Source organism: Notamacropus eugenii, chromosome 7 (assembly GCF_028372415.1).
Source record: "Notamacropus eugenii isolate mMacEug1 chromosome 7, mMacEug1.pri_v2, whole genome shotgun sequence".
Lineage (NCBI taxonomy): Eukaryota > Metazoa > Chordata > Mammalia > Diprotodontia > Macropodidae > Notamacropus > Notamacropus eugenii.
Genome location: NC_092878.1, coordinates 63,809,582 through 63,822,114, shown reverse-complemented (window position 1 = coordinate 63,822,114; position 12,533 = coordinate 63,809,582). Strand labels below are relative to the sequence as shown.

The 12,533-nt window shown below is 37.2% G+C and overlaps 1 protein-coding gene across 1 annotated transcript in view; it reads right to left on the bottom strand.

Moving 5' to 3' along the window:
- NRXN3 (neurexin 3) overlaps nt 1–12,533 on the bottom strand; it is a 532,333-nt gene that overhangs the window by 366,369 nt on the left and 153,431 nt on the right. The window lies entirely within an intron of this gene.

Below are 12,533 nucleotides of genomic sequence, written 5' to 3'. Positions count from 1 at the left end.
GGCACTATATGTTAAATCAAAACCTTAGTCTTCACTTCCTGAAAACATAGAGTAGACATAGTGAATATTGGTCTATATAAACTAATTAATACATCAACAATAGTTTGCTATAGATTCAAAACCACAGAAAGAAAATGTTCCTTTCTTTATTATTTTTTTTTTGTATGTACTGAGCACAGAAATGAAAAGATTCTTTTTTAAGGTAATGTAACCCACATTCAGACCAAAAAAGTAACCTACATTCACAAATCCTTAACCTACTTCATCTAGCTGTAAAGGAAGCATATCAGTCTTTTTAGAGAAGAATTTCTTACCATTTTTCTCCAAGATCCCTTTGGAAGTCTGGTTAAACTTAAGGATCCCTTGGCAAAATAATGTTTTTTTTAAATGCGTAAAATACATATGATTACAAAGGAAACCAATCATATTGACATTAGTGTAGTTTTTAGAAGTTCAAGGATCCCCTCAGATAGGTGGACCTCTGGAAAAGAATCTCTGCTTTAGATTGTCACAAAATGCTATCTTTCATATCTTTGAAATATCTCTGCCAGTATCCCACCAGTCCAGGAAGATGAAATGATAATTTGAATCGATTCACAGAAAAAAAACCCTCTAAAATGATCGGAGATTTGGTAGGAGCAATATTCATTTTACAGAGACTAGGATGAATTGGTTGTCAAAAGGACCCAGGCTTATAGCCTTTTTTATAAAAGTGTCCTCTGGGGCCTTTTGTGTATGTGTGTCATTTCTGAGGTCTGGTGGGATGCCTACTTCCCTGAAGGATGTCTTTTTGATCCTTCATTGCTATCCTCACAGATTCCGAGGTGGAGAAGAACAGTATCTATTTTTATTAATTATATCCTTTTAATATTTACATGTATATTCATCTATCTATATGACATATTTTAGGGTCTATCAACATTTCCTTGAATTTCTGTGCACAGTTTGAATCACTCATACTGGTTAGAGTTTGACCCAACCTAGAATATTCATCAGTGCTGATTAGGGAAGAATGATCTTTTAGTCAATTTTCCAATTGTACCATCTTAGATGAGGTTCCTAGGTTCTACTTCTAATACAACTGACCATGTAATCTTGGATAAGTCACTTAACCTATCAAAGTTCTAGGTAACTTTAAGATAGTGTTTTGTGATAGACCTTGGGCATAAAGGAGTTCCTCCTGGGAGGACATAGACTCCCCCTATTGACTCTTGCTTTCTATGACTGAGCTCACTACACCCCCAGCAGGGGTGCAACTAACAATAGGTTAATGTCCTTGTCCAAGTAACCAGTTTCCGAGACATCAGGGAAAACAAACCCTTAATGAATTCAGATGTAGGTAATAACAAGTTAAACATCAGAAATCAGTTCAATGAAAAGCTTTATTGCAAGTAACAGGAAAGGAGAAAGAAGGAAAAGGAGAAAGGGGGACCGAACGTATAGATCTGACATATATTCTGAGTGGTGCTACAATGGGGAGAACAGAGATACGTCACAGCAGGAAGGGGGTGTTCTAGCAGGAAGGTGTGTCCCTGCTGGAGGGATGAGTGTGCGAGTGTGCTCCAAAGAGGCCTTCTGAGGGTGAGGTTCTTATACTCTGATTTTGGGTGACTTCCTCTGGACTGATGGATTTGCAGATGAGAAGTCAGAGCAAAATATTATTTGGGCATTCACGGTCAGGGAGAAAAAGAGTTGTTGGTAGACAAAATATTATTTGGGGAACACAACTATACCAACCTTCAAAAATATTATTCCTCATACTTTTCCTTGAGTATATTCTATAAGCTCACAGCCTCCCTTAAGGGGAGAAGATCATAATGGCCTCAAGACTATGGGGCTTAATCTTATCACAATGGTTTTCATGCGTAAATTCTTAAGAAGAGACTGTCTCAACACCACCAGGTCAAATCTTATACTAGATGGAAAATCACAGAGAAGTTACTGAACCTGCATTGGTAGGAATTCCAGTAAAATCACAGCTCTAATTCCTACCCCTGTCTGTATCCCTTACCCCTATCTCAATGTGAGAAGTAGACTCATTCCTCAAAGATCTAGGGTCTAATATTCATTACATTGTACTTAAAAGTACAATTATTGGGCATGTAATAAGTATACGCAAAACTGAATTGATAGATGGGGGGAAGAATATTTCTATGAACTATAATGTTCTACAAAGACATTCTTCTATTAGCCTTAATTCCACTATAATGAAATGGAATCCCTTGACTAAAAATAATTCTAAGTCATTTGTTCATTTTTTATAAGAAAGAAGTCCTTTTTTTTTTTTTCTTGTCAACACAAGAAATGAAAAAGATTTAAGAGGACATAATTTGCTTATTCCCCTTTAGGGATATGCCTGACCTCTCTTCTCTAGCCCTTGTTCCCCCTTACTCTTAAATGGAATTTGAAGGGACTTTGGCTGGCTTTCCCAGGAGACTTTATTTAATTCTCAAATGTGCCTTCCTTTAGAAAACATTCCATCTAACTTTGCATAATGTTCACAGATTACAACTGCTTCCCCAGTAGTACCTTTTCCAACTGACTTGTCATTCAACTTAAGTGTTTTCTCTTCCCAGTTGGTGTTTACATTCATTGTATCTGAAAAACAATCTAAACTTGGCTGTGCCCACTGAGGAGTGGTGATAAAGGAGTAAATTCATACTTAGCAAAGCAACATCAACTAAGCTCTCTGTGCAAGTTATTGGCTGTTTGTCATCCTGGCAAAAAAGGAAAATTAAATGTGGGGTGAGGGGAAGTAACCAAGTAATGACTAGGAATGCTTCTAAGTAGAAATCCATTTTCCCAAGCAATTGATCACTTCTCTATAATGTCTTCATAGAGTAGGAACTGACATTGCTTACAATAAATAGTACTCCAAACATGTAATCTGGTTAATCTTTCCATCTAACAGGCATTATAACAAAAGGAGCAGATGTCTCTTTCCAGTCATAAGGAGCCTGTAGTGATTTGGGAGGGATTATCTGCAATGGTCTGTGCATAGCTATTTGCATGAGTGGTTCATAGAGAAGTTCAAAGGAAAATAAGGGATGCAGGCTCACTTTTCACCCCAGAACTAATTGGAAGCTGTGCCATTGTAGGCTGCCTTCTGCTTCCATTAGCCAAATTATGTCTTTTCTTCTTAATTCCACCTTGGGTAGAATGTCAATTAATTAGAATTGGATATTAGAATAAATGGATAGGACCAAAGTCACCAAAATTACAGCACATAATTGGGAAAAATTCCTGATAACATTCTGCCAGGAAGTCCATTTCTGACAAAAAAGGCATGTTGCTTCCCTAGTCATGTTGTGTTTTATTTAGCTCTTCTAAGTACCACTTCTCAAAAAATAAATAAATAAAACAACAAAACCTTATCATTTCCCCCAGATTAAGAGAAGTGTGACCTTTTTTCCTCCTCTCTATGCTTGCCATCTCTGCATTAGAAAATGAATTCCTATGTTTGAATTGGCTTCTGTACAGCACCTCTCCAGGGCCACAAGAAAAAGCAAACTTAATGAACATGGTAAAACTTAACTATAATACAGTTTGTGCTAAGTATGGAAACTGATTTATCATGGAATAAATGAATGAATGAAAAGATATTTATTAAATATTTCCTATGTGTCAGGGACTATACTAAGTGATGGTTTTATAAACAAAAGGAAGTTGGACAGTCTCTGCACTTGGGGAATTCAGTACTTAGCATAATGTCTGGCTCATAATATGTACTTATTAAGTGCTTCTTGACTGATTCAATAATTTCCTTTGTTTTGCAATATTTATTCACAAATACCTGAACTCTTTTACTAGATGTGGAAGCAACATTTCCTTTCATTGCTAATGTCTTCCCTATTGGTTTATCTGTCTATGCTCAAGGTCTTCAAGTTTTCTTCCTCCCAAGATCTTTGTTAATTTCAGTCTTTTCTTTTCCCCTAATTTTCCCATTAAGATTAAAAGAGCTCTTTATCTCTTGGACCTTCTAGCTGGCTGTATATTTTAAGTGTCAGAAAGCACAAACTCTGGAAGTCTGAGACCCCTTTTAGGGCGAGCAATACTGAAGGGTAATACTAGGCAGAATGGAGATCAATTTAAGACACACCTTTTTCTGTATTGCCAATATTTCCTTTGGCCATGTGCCAAAGGATGAATGTATCTCCAAAGTCAGTGTGCATGTCAAAGTTAGGCTGATACTCTGCCTTCTACAGCTAAAAAGAAAATGTCTTTTTTTTGAGATTCTGGCTGCAGAGAAAAGTTATCCCATTAGGAAAACAGAAAATGAGGCCTTTTACACTTCTCTGACCCCATTCACTCTTTCAACCTCTGCTTTTCCATGTTCAGGCTAAGTTTTCTGCTTTCTGATCAGGTTCCGTGGAAGCAGCTGTTAAATGGATGCCCAATGACACAAGGATGAGCCTGTTTTTCATATACCTGAGAACATGATCTATTGTGATAGGGGAAAATAATAAAAAACATATATTGCCAGGAAGGATTAGGCCAAAACTGAATCTTCCGTACTGTTCCTCTCTCATCTTCCTTCTAGCCCTCTCCTAGAATGACCAAAGGTACATCTTCAAGCATCAAGCAGCAAGGACAGAAACAAAATCAGAGAACACAACAACTGGTTCTGAGTTAACTGAACTTCAAAGGATAAGCTTAGAGCTGCTCAAACACCAAAACGGCAGACAAAAACGGAACAAGCTATTTATTTATGGCATTCTTCCCTTTCTGTAGTAATCCCCCTGGAAATTAAGAGAGTATACACCAGCAGGGAAGGAAGCTCATTAAGTCTATGCTATACTGAATTGTGCCACCTCCTTGCAATATCTCCCACCACAGGAGAAAAAAAAGAGGATAAGGTGAATCTTTCAAGTTAAAAAGGATGAAACTGAAGAAGAAAGCAATGAAATTTAGCAGCTACACTGACAGAATGAATAGATAGGGAGTTTCAGAGGTTGGGAGGAATGGAGTTGGAAGAAGTTGGTAACAGAATTCTTTAGGCAAATTTCCTTGCACTGCCCCCTTCAGAGTGAGTGCAGAGCCTTTCAGGAATTTCCTCTTGCCTCCCTTGCATTTCTTCCTCTCTTCTATTTACAGGATTATGAAAACAAAAGACTTGGAGCATTGAGAGATCCCAGAGGTTCCTTTCTCCATTCACAGCAAACAGAGCAAACATAAGTTGGTATGAAGAAAAAACATTATATATTTTTTTCTTTCCTCTGGACTCCAAGCCCTAGAAATGGGAGTCAACCTCTTGTGTGTTATTTGGAAATAACTGTAGGCAGATGGGTTGGATGGGGTGCTAAACTGAGAGTCAGGAAGACCTGAGTTCAAATTCTGACTCAGATTCTTACCAGTTATGTGACCTTGGAGAAGTCACTTAGCTTCCCTCAATCTCTTCCTTTGTAAAATGAGGGTAATAATAGAATCTAATTCATTGCATTTTTATGACAATCAACTAAGACAGTACCTATATACATATGTTTTTGCTATCATCAACATCATCAATATTGTAAGAGTATTCATTGGGAAAGAGACAACACTCATAGCTACCAAATAAATTAAAGTCACCTTTTGCAAACTGAGAATAATTTCCCCATTGCACAAGGGTTATATATACTATAACTAAGCATAATGCTGTTGCTATTTAATGTGTCATAAGATTCTGGAGGCCAAAAGAGGATCTTTGGTTACAGAAAGCTCTACCAAGGAAAGGTGACATTACTCCACTCCGTTGTTTTTGTACCATTTAAGGAGTCAGTCAAATGAAAAACACGATCCGCAAATTCAAATTTCCTCGCTCGTGAGAGAAGAGAATTGGAACATGTCTATTCAAGAGGATTGTTACAAAATCTTGAAGCTGAGCCACTAGAGGCCTTGGAAGAACTTCAGGGCAAGATTGGTGATGGCCTATAACCAAAGAAGAGCATGGTTCAAATACCTGGTACCAAGTCTTTTGCCAAGTATGGTAGAAAAACAAACAAGGGCTTATATTTTATCATAAGCTAAATGTAAGATAGCAATGCAAGACTGTTCTGTCCAAGGCCAAGCATCATCTAGGTATAGTGAAATAAGAATAGCTCTGACATTACTTTATTGGACACCACAACTTAAACCCAATACAAACTTAGAGATTGTATAGATCAACAATTAGAATAATCACAATTTTGAAACAGATGTTATGAGGGAAAAAAAGCCAAAGAAAATCCATCATTTTACCAACTGGGTGAAAGTTGATGGCTGGAAGATTGTGAAAGATATACCCACTTCAGGCTAGAGATTAGGTGGCAAGAATTTCTTTACTTCAATGTCAAGGAGACACTAGGATATTAGAATGTTTTTTCTCTTGGAATTTTTAGGTGTAGGTTATTCATGTATGAGATAACCTCTAAATCCCAATGAACATCAGGAGTCTGGGACTCTTTAATAGAAGAAGAGGGGAAGAGAAAACAGGGAGAAAGCAACAGAAGAGAGGAGCAAAAAATTGGGGAGAGAAAGGAGGTTAGGAGAGAGAAAAAATGTGAGTCAGAATCAAATCCAAAGGAGGGATGCAACAAGCGTATTGAGTAGATAAGAGGTGACGGCACAGCCAGAAGGCTACCTTCTGGACACTGCCAAAATGGGAAAGGAACCATACTTCCAATTTGTCTCCTGGGGTAGGACGCCTTCCTCTACTGGGTTATTTTGAATTATAATTCCCATATAAAGGGAAGGAATATTCGTCCCTTCCCCCTTTAAACATTTTGTTTTTGAATTTCAACACTTATGTGTGACTTAAATAAACAAGGGTCTCTGAAATACTGTGTAGAGGAGAAGTTTGCCTTGCTCTCTGCTATTCTGTGCCAATGTATTCTATTAGTCTGAGCACATGTGAGTCTGATGGGGAGAGGCAAAAAAGACTCAGGAGAAAGAGTCTTTCACTCTCTCTGAATAGATATTTACATACACAGCAGACATAAATTATTTTGACTTGTTTGAATAACTTCATGTGAGACTTTGGGAAAGTGTATTTTTTTTTTAATTTTTTGTTTCTTTTTTCCCCTAGATCAAATAAATGGATAATACCAGAGAGCTATGGGCCCCTTCCCAGCAGCCTGAGAATGAAGCAATTACATATTTCTTTACTCTTCTCCTGAAATCATTAAGATAAGAAGAGGAACATTTTGGCAGCACCTGCTGCTGCTGAGTTTCTAGGCTTTTTGTCTTTCCTTTTTTCCCAGAAAGAAAACAAAGTCTACGTTTTTTTATACTTAACTTGGCCATCTGATCAATTTTAAAAGCAGACTCTTGAAGCAGACGTACTATTGTGTCTGAATCACATCTTCCCATTTGGACTATAAATGCATGATTGATTGAAAATACTTATAAATGCATGTGAATGTGAAGTCTGGCCTTTCCCCCTCAGACTCCAAATAATAGACAAGAACTTTGGGCACATACATTCAGACATTTAAGCAGTTAGGACTCTGGGGATGTTGAGGGGAGATCATCAGCAATGAAGGAAAGAAATCAGGGAACCTTACTGATGGCAGGGATAAATTAAAAGCAGTTTTAGTGAGAGATGGACCCCAGAGATAAGCAGACAATTGGATTTTTGTTTGACTTTTTTCAACAATTTGCTCCTTCTTTCACTGTCTCCCAACTTCCTCTCCCTTTTCTTCATCTATATCATTGACATTTAAAAAATTACATCTGTTATTTCATTGGATATAAGGAATTCACGGTGAGCAAACTCCCTTAGTTAAAGTAGCTCAGCATGTTGTAATCTCAGAGAGTTACCTGGGGCACTGAGGGATTAAAAGACCTCAAATTAAAAGAATCAAAGCATCATGAGATATCCGAGGTAGGATTTCTATACAGATCCTCCTGACTTGGAGGAAGATTGTCTATATACTGTGTCAGACACCTTTTCATTTCCTCTCTCCTTTCTACACTATTACTACTACTACAACTACAGCAGCTAGGTACTACTACTACTACTACTACTACTACTACTACTACTACTACTACAAAGTTGAAGAGAGCTACTACAAGTACTTCAGCTAGGTAGCACAGTAGATAGGGTACCAGACCTAGAGTCAAGAAATCTCATCTCCTGAGTTCAAATCTGGCTGTAGACACTTAACTAGCTGTGTGACCCTGGGCAAGTCACTTAACCTTGTTCGTCTCAGTTTCCTCATCTATAAAATGAACTAGAGAAGGAAACAGCAAACCACTCCAGTAACTTTGCCAAGAAAAGCCCAAATGGGGTCACGAAGAGTTGGACACAACTGAAAAGCAACTAAATAACAGTGCTACTACTGTTACCAATAATAATAATGATAGTGAACATTCTTATTCAATTTGAAGGTTTGCAAAAGACTCTATCTTGTTTAATTGGCTTGTTATATCACCTTATTCTTTCTGACTCCAATTCTGTTCACCTTTTCAGTGTTGTTAACAGATTACTTGACCATCTATCACTTGGATCCTTGTTCTCCAGAAACATCTCTCTATTCAGGCTTCTGAATGATCTCTATGGTTGGAAGTTCCCAAAGGGAGGGCACTGGACCTATCAAGCTTTCTTCCACAGGCTCTAGCTTGGTGATGATAAGAACAATTAGGACCTTAATTTCACTATGATGAATGACTCTGATGAATGAATTCTTCAACCCCTTTTACCAATTCCATTTAAGAATACACTTTCCCTCTGCATGGAATACCTATAAATGTCTGTCTAGATCTCTCTGTCTCTCAGTCTGTTTCTCTCTGTCTCTGTCTCTCTCCTTTCTTCCCTCTCTCCATCTCTCTCTGTGTATACATACTTGTATACACATTCACAAACACACCCACATTGTTGTTGTTTGTCCTTTTTTCTGAAAGAGGACTGATGACATCAGGAAGGTGATGTCTTTACTTGCAAGTGAATTGGATTTAAGTAAGGCAGGGTTATGTAAAGTCATCAGCCTCACTCTCTCCCCTGGAGCCATCCAGACAGTCCAAGTGGTAAGACACAGATCAGGATGACTGGAGATGGCCCCTTGCAGTGGGAGGCTTTGACGTTTATAAGCTAAGATGTCTGTTGTCTGAGGCAACACTCGTTTAGTGATTTAGGCTAGGTAAGAAATGAGGCAAAAAATGGCCTCTTTTATCTAGTCAAAAAAAAAATCAGTCTGAGAGGGGAAGACTCTCAGGGTTTCTGGCTAGAACAGAAACAGCTGTTGTTTACACTCACTCTGAGCTATTAAATCCCAAACAATGGACTGGAACCTATCGTTGGTCAATCAGCAAGACCAGAGAGATTTGGGTTTAAGGCATGTTCAAGTAGATCCATTTGCATCCCACAGGACTTCATCAAAGTCTGGTTTTCCAGTACTGTATTTCAAGAAATAATAATCTCTGTCTCTGTCTCTGTCTCTGTCTCTGTCTCTGTCTCTGTCTCTCTCTCTCTCTCTCTCTCTCTCTCTCTCTCTCTCTCTCTCTCTCTCTCTCACACACACACACACACACACAGAGAAAAACAGAGACAGAGAGATTTATATGTATATGTATTTTTTTCCTCCAAATTCCTGGTCTTTCCTAACTCTAAGGAAAATAAAATTCTTCCTGAAGGTAGTATTTAATGTTCAGTTCTATATTTTATACTTAAAGTTCTTTAAAATCTGATCCCATACTATTTTTCCAGTTTTGTTGTACATTACCCTACAAACCTTCTAAATGGCAGACATACAGGCTGCCTCCCTGTTGCACACACGCATACACATACACACTGTGGCCATACTTTCTAGAAACTATAAAGCACATATGAATCTGGCTTGTACATGGTATCTTCTTCCCAGTAATCTCAATCTCTTGCTTTTCCTATTTGGGGCTGGTACCCAGGAAATACAGAGTCATTGAATAGAACCACATGAGATAGGAATTGGGTGACTTTTTAAATTACATGTAGTTTTAAATTTGGTATAGTGTTGCTTTTGTGTGTGTGTGTGTGTGTGTGTGTGTGTGTGTGTGTGTGTGTTTGGTGACATTAAAGAAACAAAGGACATAGACATCAAATGTGAATGATTAAACACATTGTGATACACAGGTATAAAGGGATATTCCTGTATCTTAAAAAATGATCAATATGAATAGTCTAGAGAAGAATGGGAGCACATCTGAACTGATGCAAGGGGAAGTAAGGAGAATCAGGAAAACTACATACATAACGACTACAGCAACATAAATAGAATTAAATAATAAAAGCCCAAACTGAATCTCATGTAATTAAAATGACTAGGCTGGGCCCTAGAGAAAGAAAAAAAAAATACACCTTTCCCTTCTTAGCAGAGATAAGATATGGGTGAGGATCAATGTCTATACTGTTAGATTCATCTGATATGCTGCTTAGTTTTTTTTTTTAAATGCTTTTATTTTTCCTTTCTTATTTATTCTTTGTTTTAAGAAATGGTTCATGCAGCAGGGTTAGAGGGAAAGGGATATGTTTGCTAATGAAGTTGACCTAAAAACATAACATGTCAATATAAAATTTTAAAAAGAAAACTTCAATGAAGAAAAAAAAAACCCTAAAAAACTTTAAACATTCTCCAGAGTTCTAGCTTCTATCTTAAGGTTTGGAACTTTAGAGAAAGACCAAAGGTAGTCTCCATCTAGAACTTGAAATCGTTGATCAAAGAAGATGAAATGAGAATCACAATTAAAATGTCAACTGTATCTGCTGAAAAAGCTCTTAGTCCACTTCCCCTTTTAATGTTTAATTTCCACTGGAGCTTATAAACTTCCTCCACAGGTCAATTTCAAAAACCAAAGAGGAAAACAAAATATTTGCTTTCTGAACATCATCAGTTGTTATTCTTAATATAACAACAAAAGGATTTCTTACTGGGACCGGACAATAAAAAGAAAATAATAAAAAAAGGTATAGATAAAAATTTAATTGTTGCCTATAAATAGTATCTATAAATATATTATAAAATATAAATACATTATATGATATATTAATAATTACATAACATACTATAGGTTCTGCTTATACTATATATACAAACATATAATATACCTATATGCACATAGGTATATGCATATATAGTATGCTATGCAACAGACATATATATGAGTATATATATATGTGTGTGTGCTTATATACACACATATATACACACAGACAGTTAGGTGCTACAGTGGCTAGAGGAAGAAGACCTGAGTTTAAAATCTGGCTTCAGATACTTACTAGCTGTGTGACCCTGGTCAAGTCAATTAACTGGTTTTACTCAGTTTTCTCATCTGTAAAATGGATATAATAATAGCACCTACCTCCCAGGATTGTTGTAAGCATCAAATGAGATAATCATAAAGTGCTTAGCATGGTGCCTGACACATAGTAAGTGCAATATAAATGCTATCTGTTATATGTTATTATCATTATTATTATATGCATACATGTGTATACACATAAACATACATCTATATCTTTAGATGTATTTGTATAAATATATGAATATATACACATAAGTACAGCCTACTCACCTAAGGAGAGTTGTTCAATCATATCCAACTCTTCATGTCCCAGTGGACCGCAGCATGCCAATACTCTCCATGAGGTTTTCTTGGTAAAGATGCTTATGTGGTATGCCATGGCTTTCTCCAATGGATTAAGGCAAACAGAATAAAATGACTTGCCGATGGTAACACAGCAACTAAGTGTCTGAGGCTGGATTTGAACTCAGGTCTTCCTGACTCCAAGCCCAGCATTCTATCCACTGAGCCATCTAACTTCCTCTATCTATAGAGAAGAGAACCCTAAAAGAAGGCAGATGAAGCTGATAAAATTATACTTCTGGACAAGCTTTACATAGGGAAACATACCAATTTCAGGGAGTAGTTGTAGCAGGTAACTTGGTATTTGACCATCTCATGAAAGAGCATGAAATGCACATCTTCCTGTCTCCATGTCCAGCACTCTATCCACTAAATCAATGGTGTGTGTGTGTGTGTGTGTGTGTGTGTGTGTGTGTGTGTCCTTGAAGGAGAGAGGGGAAAGAGCACATGAAACATATACATCAACGTCCATTTCTGACTCAGGGATTTTAAATATTCAAAAGCTAGGCTTGCTGTCCCATGAAACAGTTTGTTTTCTTTTACCAGATTTGAATACTCATATAATCACCATAACTAGTCAGTTCAATTTAACAAGTACTTATTGAATATATCTTCTGCGTGAGAGATAACATGGAGGGGCACAATGATGTGTCTTAAAGAGTTTAGGCTGTAAAATTCAGTCTAATTGAGAGAATATGACAAAGCAGCACAGAGGAGAGGAGAGAATTCAGGATGTGGCATCAAAAGCATTGAGTTTCAGATTCTGTCCCATATCCAAGAGGCTTTAAAGTTTCAGACCTTCAGTTTCCCCATCTGAAACACAATGTGTTTCAAAGGATTATTATGAGGAACAACAATGATGATGAAATAATGTATATAACACCCAATGGAACCAGAAAGTATTAGATAAGTGTAATATAAGTGTTATAAGAAAGGGACAACAGGCAGCTAGGTAGCCC